Raw genomic sequence first — 10,000 nt, forward strand, 5'->3', positions numbered from 1 at the left:
TACAGGAACAAGCGCATAGGAGATGTTATATTTAAACAAAAACGGGACTCGTTCATGTGAATGCACATACTATGATTGGGATGCCTATGCCTTTCGCTAAACGTCAACCTACTCAATGTGATGCAAACAGGGGTGACAAACATTTTACACACGCGAATGGCTTGAAATGTTTCTTTGGGACCATTTTGACATTTTAGCAAAAAGGTCGTTCTGACATACTATGTAAAATAAAATAAACACTGTTGATTAGAGATTTATAGCCTATCCTAGATAAATATGTCAGCAGCGAAAAGCAGTATCCTCATCACTAACCCCAGCACTACTTGGTTTTATTTCCTTTCATTTACCATTACTTGTTACATTATTTGTCGTGAAACCGTTCATTAGTCACTTTACATATAAAAAGTTGAAATTTGTAGTTAACGATCTGTTCTGAGGATGTATGTCGAGGCATACGAAACGTTAAGTAAATGATTTTAAACAATGCGCTTGGTTATGTTTGTCACCGCTGTTTGCGACTTGTTTTTGATTAAGGTAAGATTTCCAAAGAAAAAGAGTATCTACTCAGTGTGATTCAGGAAGGGTTTGGCTGTTTGCATGACATTCCCAATCCGCATCATTATAATTCCACAGAAACTCTACGGTCTCGGGAATGTCATGCAAGGCAACAAAAAAAACTCTTGGCCTATCGGTGTTTTTCCCTGCAATAAATGGTCTGAGGTTGCCGTGATGTCTGGAATGGTTGATTATGGCACCCCAAGTCATTTCACCCTCCAGATTTCCATGATAAGGATCGATCCTAGAAAGAAATTATATTAAATATAATATATAACATTTTATCAGTTCAGGAAATGTAATAACATCAAAAGTATCCTTTAAAAATGCAGTGGTAGAAGTTCTCCAGCGGTCATTAATTGATAAAAGACAAAGAAGAACCACGGATTCACAGACTATGCATAACTGTTTTGTTTAAATTTTCCCTGATGATTTTCCAACGCAAAACTAACAAATACAAAAAAAAAATGGCAGTTATTCTGAGTGACAGTTTCCGTCCTTCGGCGATCTTGTCAGTGTAACAGTCTGTCCAGCGTCGTTAATTATCACTCCATCCGGGACTGAAGGGACTGGTTGGAAGAAAGTTATCAAATTTTAACTAAATCTAAACAACGGAGTGTTTTCACTCACGTGATCAGTAACCTTGTTTTTTTTCCGAAAAAAAAAAAAAAAACGTTTGCACGATAATAGAGCTCAATTACCGGAGGATTCGTTCCATTTTTTAGGAACACTAACAGGGCTGCCGTGACATCACGTGAATGAGAGTGAGTGAGGCTGGAGTTGACCTTACTTTAATACAAACCTCACTGCCTTTGTTATGTTAATGATGTTGTTCTCATGTTAATTAGTACAAATTTACATCAGAGGTTGCTCTCAAAGCAAGGTCAACTCCAGCCTCACTTAATTTTAAAGGCCAGATAACTAAGCACGCAACTGTGAAATGGGCTATCAACAATACAATTCAACGCGGACAAACTCTTCCAACCACCACGGCGAACTATGTATGATGGCTTTGGAAATCCACTGAATGCTGAATCAGTGAAGACTCGCACCGACAACAACTGATGAAAAGTAACTAACTTCTGGTAGTTCTTATGGGTCAAACTCGGAATTCTTATTGTGTGAATGTACGGAGTTCCCCAGCTTCGATCTTAGCTTCCTTTTTCGCTTCTCTTTCCGTTTCAAAAACCCAGAGAGAAGGAAAATCTGCTTGTAGGATAATGAATCAGCCGGCTATATCACAGTTCCAGGGTCGCCATTTTTAAGTTCTGACTGTCACCATCGCAGAATTCCCAAAATTCCTATTGAAGATACAAGTCTGTCCAATCGTGTATATTAGCGCTGTGAAGAAGGTTTAATGGTGCCCAGTTCCCCGCCCGGTTAATGCTACATCAACATTTTTGTCATAAATTTTAGCTGCAGTAAAGCCAAGGCAATAGCGGTGTACATGTACATGTACATTTGTCATAATTTACTGGTAACTGATGAAATGGTTTCTTTGGACACTGTAGTATGGTTAGAGGTTGGTTTTGCGTCTAAATAATTTAGCACTTGAGTTTCTTTGTAAACACGTTTCTAAATTGTGTTAAACAGGGACTAGGAGTACTTTGTAGACCCTACACCAGACCGATCAAGTGATGTCTATGTTAGGACAGTTTAACACATCAACAAGACAACTGAATCCTTATTACTTACGCGATTTGTCGACCTTGGCTTTCAAGAATCATTAGTGCACACGTCTTTCCCTGGCCCTTGTAACGTTGTTCACGGACCTCTGCCTCTTCTAATGATACCATCTCCCCGGTATACTCCGTGACAACTTCTCCTCTTTCAACATCTCGTTTAGCAAAGGCACAACGGCCTGCGCCTCGGGGGTCACTTGGAACGTCATGGATCTACGGAAAGCACATGAATTAAAAATGATACTGTGTAATTGGTGACTACTGACTGGTTAGAAAATGGAACAGGACATTTAGCGCTACCTCAATTGGAGGAAGTGGTTGAGGATTTAGAGTCATAAACCTCTCCACTGTTTCCATCATCTGCTGACCACCAAACTCATATCCTGGTTGAGTCCGCCGTGGCCGCCTTAACTTGACGCCAATGTATCCTCGCTGACCGTTTTCAACCTCTGGGCGCAATGGCCATCTTTCTTGGAGCCCGTGTCTGACAATGGCTTTTCTAAATTGCTGTAGATAAGGGAGAATGCACAAACACGAATCACGAGCCCATTCATTTACTTGCTCCGTTCTTAAAAGTTGGAACAACGTTTCATTGAACATTTATTAATGCAAGCGTTGATGACTTCATATTTTTTAAAGTACTTACCCGGCGGAACCCGCTTTTCTTTATTAAAAACTTAGTTTGGCCATTGAGACTGTCCCCATCAGTCCTAAGCGAAACTGCGTTTTCGTAGGCAGCAAAAAGTTCCTCGGTCGTCAGGAAGTTTCCTTCCTCCTGCTCTACGCAAAACGTAACAAACTTTTGAAGGAGAGGGCACTTGGCCCCTCTCTTGTGTTTGAGAATGACCCGACGAATGTTTACAAACGACATTTGCAAGGTCTTGACTCATCCGTGTAAGTTGTGCCAATTGGCGAGATTTTTAAGGCAAATGCCTGGACACACCCATGCACTGTGATTGGTCGCTTCGGCTCAGTTTTTCTTCTCATTGACTAGATACCGTGAGAATTAAAAGTCAGTTGTGTGAATGTCGAAAGGAATGCGGAGTTAACTTAAGAAAAATCTGAATGAGAAACGTTCTCCTTTGGCTTATACAGGGTAGACAAGGCAATGACAAATTATATTTTTGTCAATGTTCAAGTTAGGTCCAGTAACCTTGAAGCAATGCACTTTTGTCGCTGGATAATTTATGGCAGTTAATCTCTCCCCCTGGGGCGGCCGTGGCATGGTAAAGCTTCAACTATCAATTACTTTTGTGGATTTTCCTTTTAAAGTTATTTTTTCATAAAAACACGCTTCCTTGCAATTTGCACGTTGCAATTTTACCATGAAAAAAGCACGCATAAAATAAAAGAATGTGACTGAAAAATTCTCATAACAGCGTGTGAAATTCTAGAACAAAAAACCACAAAATTCTTTGAACGTTGCGAGAATATTTTATGGGATATCGAGGGTGCTTACCATTAAGCCAAAAAATCCTGAAATCTCGGTTTAAGGTCAAATGGAAGGGCAATTTTCCGGAAAATCTTTTCGGAAATTGTGGACAACCTCCAGAGGTAGTCCTCTTTTTCCGTTCGGAACGGAATTCGCGAAATGCTCTTACCATTTTTGAGAATCCTTCCGTTTCCAGGCCCTTTCTCACAAGATCGAGTAAAATATGCGAGATGGAATGCTGTGTAGTAAATGGGAAGCGCCATTCTCATCCGGTTGGTCATTAAATTCCGAAAATATCTTGTCTTTTTGCAACAATCATTCCATCCGGATTATGTGGCTTCATGGTAAGCACCCCGAAACTCTTCCTTAATTCATTTAACACGACAGTGTCTTTCTTTCTGGCTGCCAAACCACTGTATTTTTTGCAGGTGCCAACTGAATTTTGCGAATAACAAGTTTTTTTTTCACGTAACACTGCGTGACAAGAGTGCGATGAATTACTTATCCGCCTGTACTCCTTTTCATGGTTTGAAGTTCTCCTGGGGCATATTGCTAATTGGCAAGTATGGGTGTTCGTGTTTGCCACGTTTTGTGTTTCAAGACATGATAACGGAAAGCGAGAGGCAAAATGGGCTGGAAAGTGCGTCTTGTTGAGCAAAGATGAAAAGAATTGTCTCATCCCTTTGGGTTCGTTCGGCCATGACCGGAAGGAACGTCTCTCTCCATTGTGTCATTAAGCCAATTTTACGAAAGAACAACGGTTCACCTGTAACTTTATGTCACTTAAGGATGACAAACGCTACGACTGCGAGTTTCCATTTTTCCCTTAAGGTTTTATATGATATTTATCCGGTTGGCACGAAAAGGGCGGGAATATCAACCAAATCTAAGAAGAGAGAAGAGGTGAAATAGCAACAAAGATGCTTGTCGTGTGTAGAAAAAAGAAGAATTTCGCTATTTATTTAACCCAAGGTTAGGATATAAGCATATTTACAACATTTACTCTGTTTAAATGTAATATCTACTATTTTCTTCAAATGCACAGTCAGAATTTCTTGACCGCACTTCTGTATACTGTACATGCACTGCAAGGCAGTGTTTACACGAATGCGCTTTCATATCGACATAATTTCACGACTTGGAAGCCCCGTCAAAATGAATGCGGTTCTGAAGTGTTTCCACGGAACGTTTTTCGCCAGAAAATCTAAGTCGTGATGTTACAAGAGAGCGCTGCACTACCCGCCGCTAAATTCACGATTTTGAATCGAACAATGCAAATTTCGCGCCAAAATAGTAACCGTATTCAAATCGATACGGTTCCCAACTTGACATGACAGACGAAACCGTGTCCTTTTGAAAAGTCTCCACTTTTGGAAGCGCTTTCAAATCGACCCCGTTTCAGTAACAGTCTCGATCTGTGTAGTGTAAACACAAGGAGTAACCACATCGAAAACCGATGCGGCTACAAATGAAACCCCGTTCATGTAAACGCTGCCTAAGTAGTATAACGCTTGAGAAATTGAGTATTTCAGACGCGGACAGCAACCAGAAGTTAGCTGCTTTCCCCTTTCACTTGTTTTTAGACAACCACATGATTCAAGCACTTTGGTTTGACAAATAAACTCAATGTCTGGAAGAAAAATTTAAAAACAGACACTAATATTATAAGGCAAGAGAAACATTTTAGCCCACCGATTTATGTGACACAATTGATTTGAGGAAATGCCACCAATTTGGTTTCACAAATAAACTCAATGTCTCAAAAAAATTTTTGGAAGCATACATGTATACAGCAAACACTTTTAAAACAAGGAAGTAAAATTTTAAAGTAAAATTTGGCACCATAGGAAAAAGAGAGATAAGCATTGTTTAATAGTTTCTTGAATTTATGTGAGAAAATTGATTTCAGGAAACCCAGGCACTTTGGTTTAACAAATCAACTCACTGTCTAGCGAAAAACAAAAAGAAAAAAGAAAGATTGGGAGCATACATGTATATAGGCAAGAGAAACAGTTGCCCAATGTTATAAAATAAGTTGTTGGATTTATTGATTTGAGGAAATGCCAGCACTTTAGTTTGACAAATAACGTAAGTGTTTGGAAGTAAAATTTGGCAGCATAGGCAAAAGAAAGATGAGCATTGTTTAATAATTTTCTTGAATTACTAACGCCACACCGAGAGACACAGAGAACATCAAGAAAGAAATATGCCGCATCTTTAATAATAACGGCTTACACATCACCATAGAAGCTAACAAACAAATAATCAACTTCCTAGACGTCACATTCAACCCTAACCGAAGCACTTATCAACCATTTACAAAGCCGAATACTTCACTACAATACGTTCACCGCGAGAGCAACCACCTGCCAATCGCCACAAAGAACATTCCTGCCGGCAAAAACAAACGACTGTCGTCCCTATCATCTGACAAAACATCCTTTGACCAAGCCGCACCTCCTTACCAGAAAGCACTCGATAAAAGTGGATACCACTACATCCTGCAGTACGAACCAGCCAAAGCAAGCAAACGGAAAAGCCGACAACGCAACAAAATCCTCTGGTACAACCCTCCCTTTAGCAAAAATACCAGTACCAACATCGGACACAAATTCCTCGCCCTAGTAGACAAGCACTTTCCCAAAGATCACAAGCTCAGAAAAATCTTCAACCGAAACACCATCAAGATCAGTTATAGCTGCATGAACAACACGAAACAAATAATCGATAACCATAACAAACGCATCCTAACCGCATCTATACAGATCGATGACACCGCCACCGCCGCCTCCGCCGCCGCCGCCGCCGCTACCATTGCTAACAACAAGACATGCAACTGCCGACAAAAGAATACATGCCCGCTCGACGGAAACTGCCTGCAATCATCAGTAATCTACCAAGCACCCGTTACACGTAAAGACAACAACACAACCGAATCATACATCGGACTCCCAGAGACCGACTGCACAACGAGATACACAAACCGCACTCCATCATTCCTCCCCGCTAAACACAGAACCTCCCCCCAACTCATCAATCATATCCGGACACTCAATGACAACAACATCTAACTCTTTATTTCCTGGCGCATTCTCTCTCACGGGTATAATTATTTGTGTCAGATTTTCAATGAAATAGAGCAGTATACAACTGGAAAGTAACCATATTACCATTAAACGTAACAGTCATGTTATTTATACTGTTACATTAATGTTAATAAACTAGGATTTATGTTGAAAGGAAATAATTACTCATTTTTAAAAATGACCTGTTTACAAGCTGAATATAAACGAAATGTCTTTGAAATAATCGAAAGTAAGACTAGTAGCACTGCACAGGTTTAATGTTGTAGGAGAAATAAGTCATTGGACTTCTCCAAACTTGGTCAGTACTCGCGCATAATAGTTTTCGATCGCAGTTATTTTTTTCTAAAAGCATGTTGGGGTACAAGAGTAGCATTTTACCATCAAGTCGATCTCTATCAAATGTTGGAACTGCCATTGGTTGTTGGGCCTTTTCTGTGCATGGAATGGATGTGTTGACAACTTTCTGGCTGATTTCTTCATAATATCTGGAAGCCACTTTCCGTAATTTGACTGTGTGCTTGGGACAAGACTTGAAACAGTTCCTTCCCCTTTTGGAACTACTTTCTTGTTGTTTCCTGTGAAGAGATCATGTAACCGATTTCCTTGGAGTTCCATTTTGTTATTTGTTTCGGCTTAGATCGATCCTTGTTTCCGGCAGCAGAGTTGCCTCTTTTAAGAAATGTTTGGCCTTGTTGTAAAAATCATCTTCTAAACAACAATTCTTTGTGAGTCTTTTGTCTTTAGGCGGCCTGTCAATTCCTCTATTTCTCTATAGAAATCTATTTCATTTACGCAACTGCGTTGGGGTGACTCTGCCACATATGGCTCTGGTGTTTTATTGCACTTTTGTGAATATATCAAGGTTTGGACTGAGAGTAGTCTGGGGTGAATAATAAAATATTCATTTATAAGTTATTCTGTGAAATTGTATTACTTGCTTGCGTGGTCAAGTGGATTACGGAGAAGGCTGCAGATCCACATATAGGGCTCTTCCTGATCTTTTCCATCACCTCAATCCTACCCCACCCTTCACACATCTATTTCCCTCCCACCCCCGAATACCACTTATGCCCACTCCCTCTACACAAAACTACTCATAGAAACTGCATATTTCTCAATACCTTTCTGTATACTCACCAGAACTTGACCTTGAACTCCGTAGGTGAGTAGAAAGGAGCGAAAGATGTCTATTTCTTTTTAACCCTCTTAAAAAAGGCCCTGTTTTTTAACTACACCCCCCAAAAAAGAGTAGTCTTAAACTTGAACAAAAGAGGAGAAAAGGCTTACGCAAAGAACACCTTGAGATTTGCCTCAGCGAAAAAATGTGGCGGCAATGGAGAGGAGGTGGCCCGGATGTCACCATGCGTGAGTTCATAGCGATCTTACAACTGCAATTTCCCGTGGATATTTACGTAGCCCCAGGTTTTCTTGCATGCGTCCTTTTTACTACGTTTTTTCTTACAACGTATGGTTGAGTTATTCTGCCGCAAGTCCAATCTAGCCGCACGTTCAAGATAATCTTGGGCAATTGTGCACGTGATCGATTAAACAAGACTGATTAAATTGCTAGGAAGGATTACGTTTTTGCAAACGTTGGCCGTGTAGCACCAGGACAGTGTGGGCCCATTTCCATCAGTAGGGCTAACGCTCACATGGTTCATATATGGTAGAAACTTAGCACTTCACATTACACTCTTATCAGTAAAGTCTGATTAAATTGCTATTTGTTACAATTTGACCTGGGGACATTGAAAGTAGTAACGCGTAATTCGTTTTTTTCATCGATAGCCTGAGGGTTATGTGTCTGACTGTTTTGTGCGGAGATGACGACTACTATACTAATTTAAGTAAAAAAAAAAGTAAGTATTGGTTAGAATGATGTTAATTAAGTAATCTTAAATTAATTATTATCCTTTTGTTGCCACGAAACTGTGCAAGTTGGATAGTAGTTACTGTAAAAGAAAAAAAAAAATCAAAATGAACAACTTTATTTGCCGCTTCAGGAACTCATCATCCACTCATCGTCCTCAAGTCCTTTATCTCTCTCTCCTTCCACTTCCATTTCCACTGATCACTCTTCGTGTCACACAACTTTCATGTTTTATCTGACATGTGGCCACACCATGTATCTACTTCCATACCTCTGTGACTTTCACTGTTCCTCTGATTATTTCATTCCGGTTCTTCTCTTGTACCTTCTTGATTCATCGTGTTTCTGAACTTTACAACATTGCCGGCCTGTTCACAGTCCTATAGCTTTTGCCCTTTACTTTAACCACAGAGTTTTCCAGACATTAATTCTCGTCCACTTTCTCCATCCGCTCTCTTGTATTCTGTGTAATATCGCCGCAACCAGTTCACTATCAGAAGACCCGAGATATTTAAAACTGGCCACCCTCTTCAGTTCCACTTTCTGTATCCTCACCACTCCTGCAACCACAAAAGGCAGTAGATATTCGTTGTTAATGAAGCCGTTGATTATAAACCCTCCATCCTCCAGAGTTTGCATCCATTCTTCCACACTGCCGTCTACAACCTCTACAATATCCACACATGAGGATATGTCGTCCGTGAACATATAGATCTTGGTACTGGCGCCCTGACAAGTTATCACTGGTGACATTGATTACTAGCTCGAGGTGCAATGTTAACTACACTGCTCTTCGCTCCTGTTGGTGTTCTTTCATACATGTCCTTAACAATTCTAATATAGTACTTTTCTGGAACGTCCCTACTTCTTATTCTTCTTCATAGTTCCCAGTTGCCTGAGGACCCTGTCGTAGGCTTTCTTAGGGTCAATGAATACCACATGTATCCTGTTTCTTTTCCCTCAGTGTTTTTCCCTATTCTATCTTAGCGCAAACACTACGTCCACGATTCCTCTTGCTAGAGTTCAAGCCAAACGGCTCATACCTTATGCTAGTTAATTCTCTCTCTTATTCTTGCCCCAATGACCGGCGTTTTCCACATCTTTCCCGTGTGCGACGTAAGACGTACAGCTTTGTAATTACTCAGGGATTGAGAGCAAATGGATATACAGATAGTAGTCTAAAGAAGTGCCTGAACAAGAAGACCAATCCCAGGCAGTCGGAGGAGACGTCACTAGGGTTTGCGGTCAGTACCTGCGTAGAGGGTGCATATGATCGCGTGGGCCGCGTCCTCAGAAAATGTAATACTCGGCCACTTTTTAGACCTATAAGAAGATTAGGCCATATATTCAAGTAGCCAAAAGATCGACCTACGAT

The sequence above is a fragment of the Montipora capricornis genome, chromosome 1 (genome assembly GCF_036669925.1).
Source record: "Montipora capricornis isolate CH-2021 chromosome 1, ASM3666992v2, whole genome shotgun sequence".
Lineage (NCBI taxonomy): Eukaryota > Metazoa > Cnidaria > Anthozoa > Scleractinia > Acroporidae > Montipora > Montipora capricornis.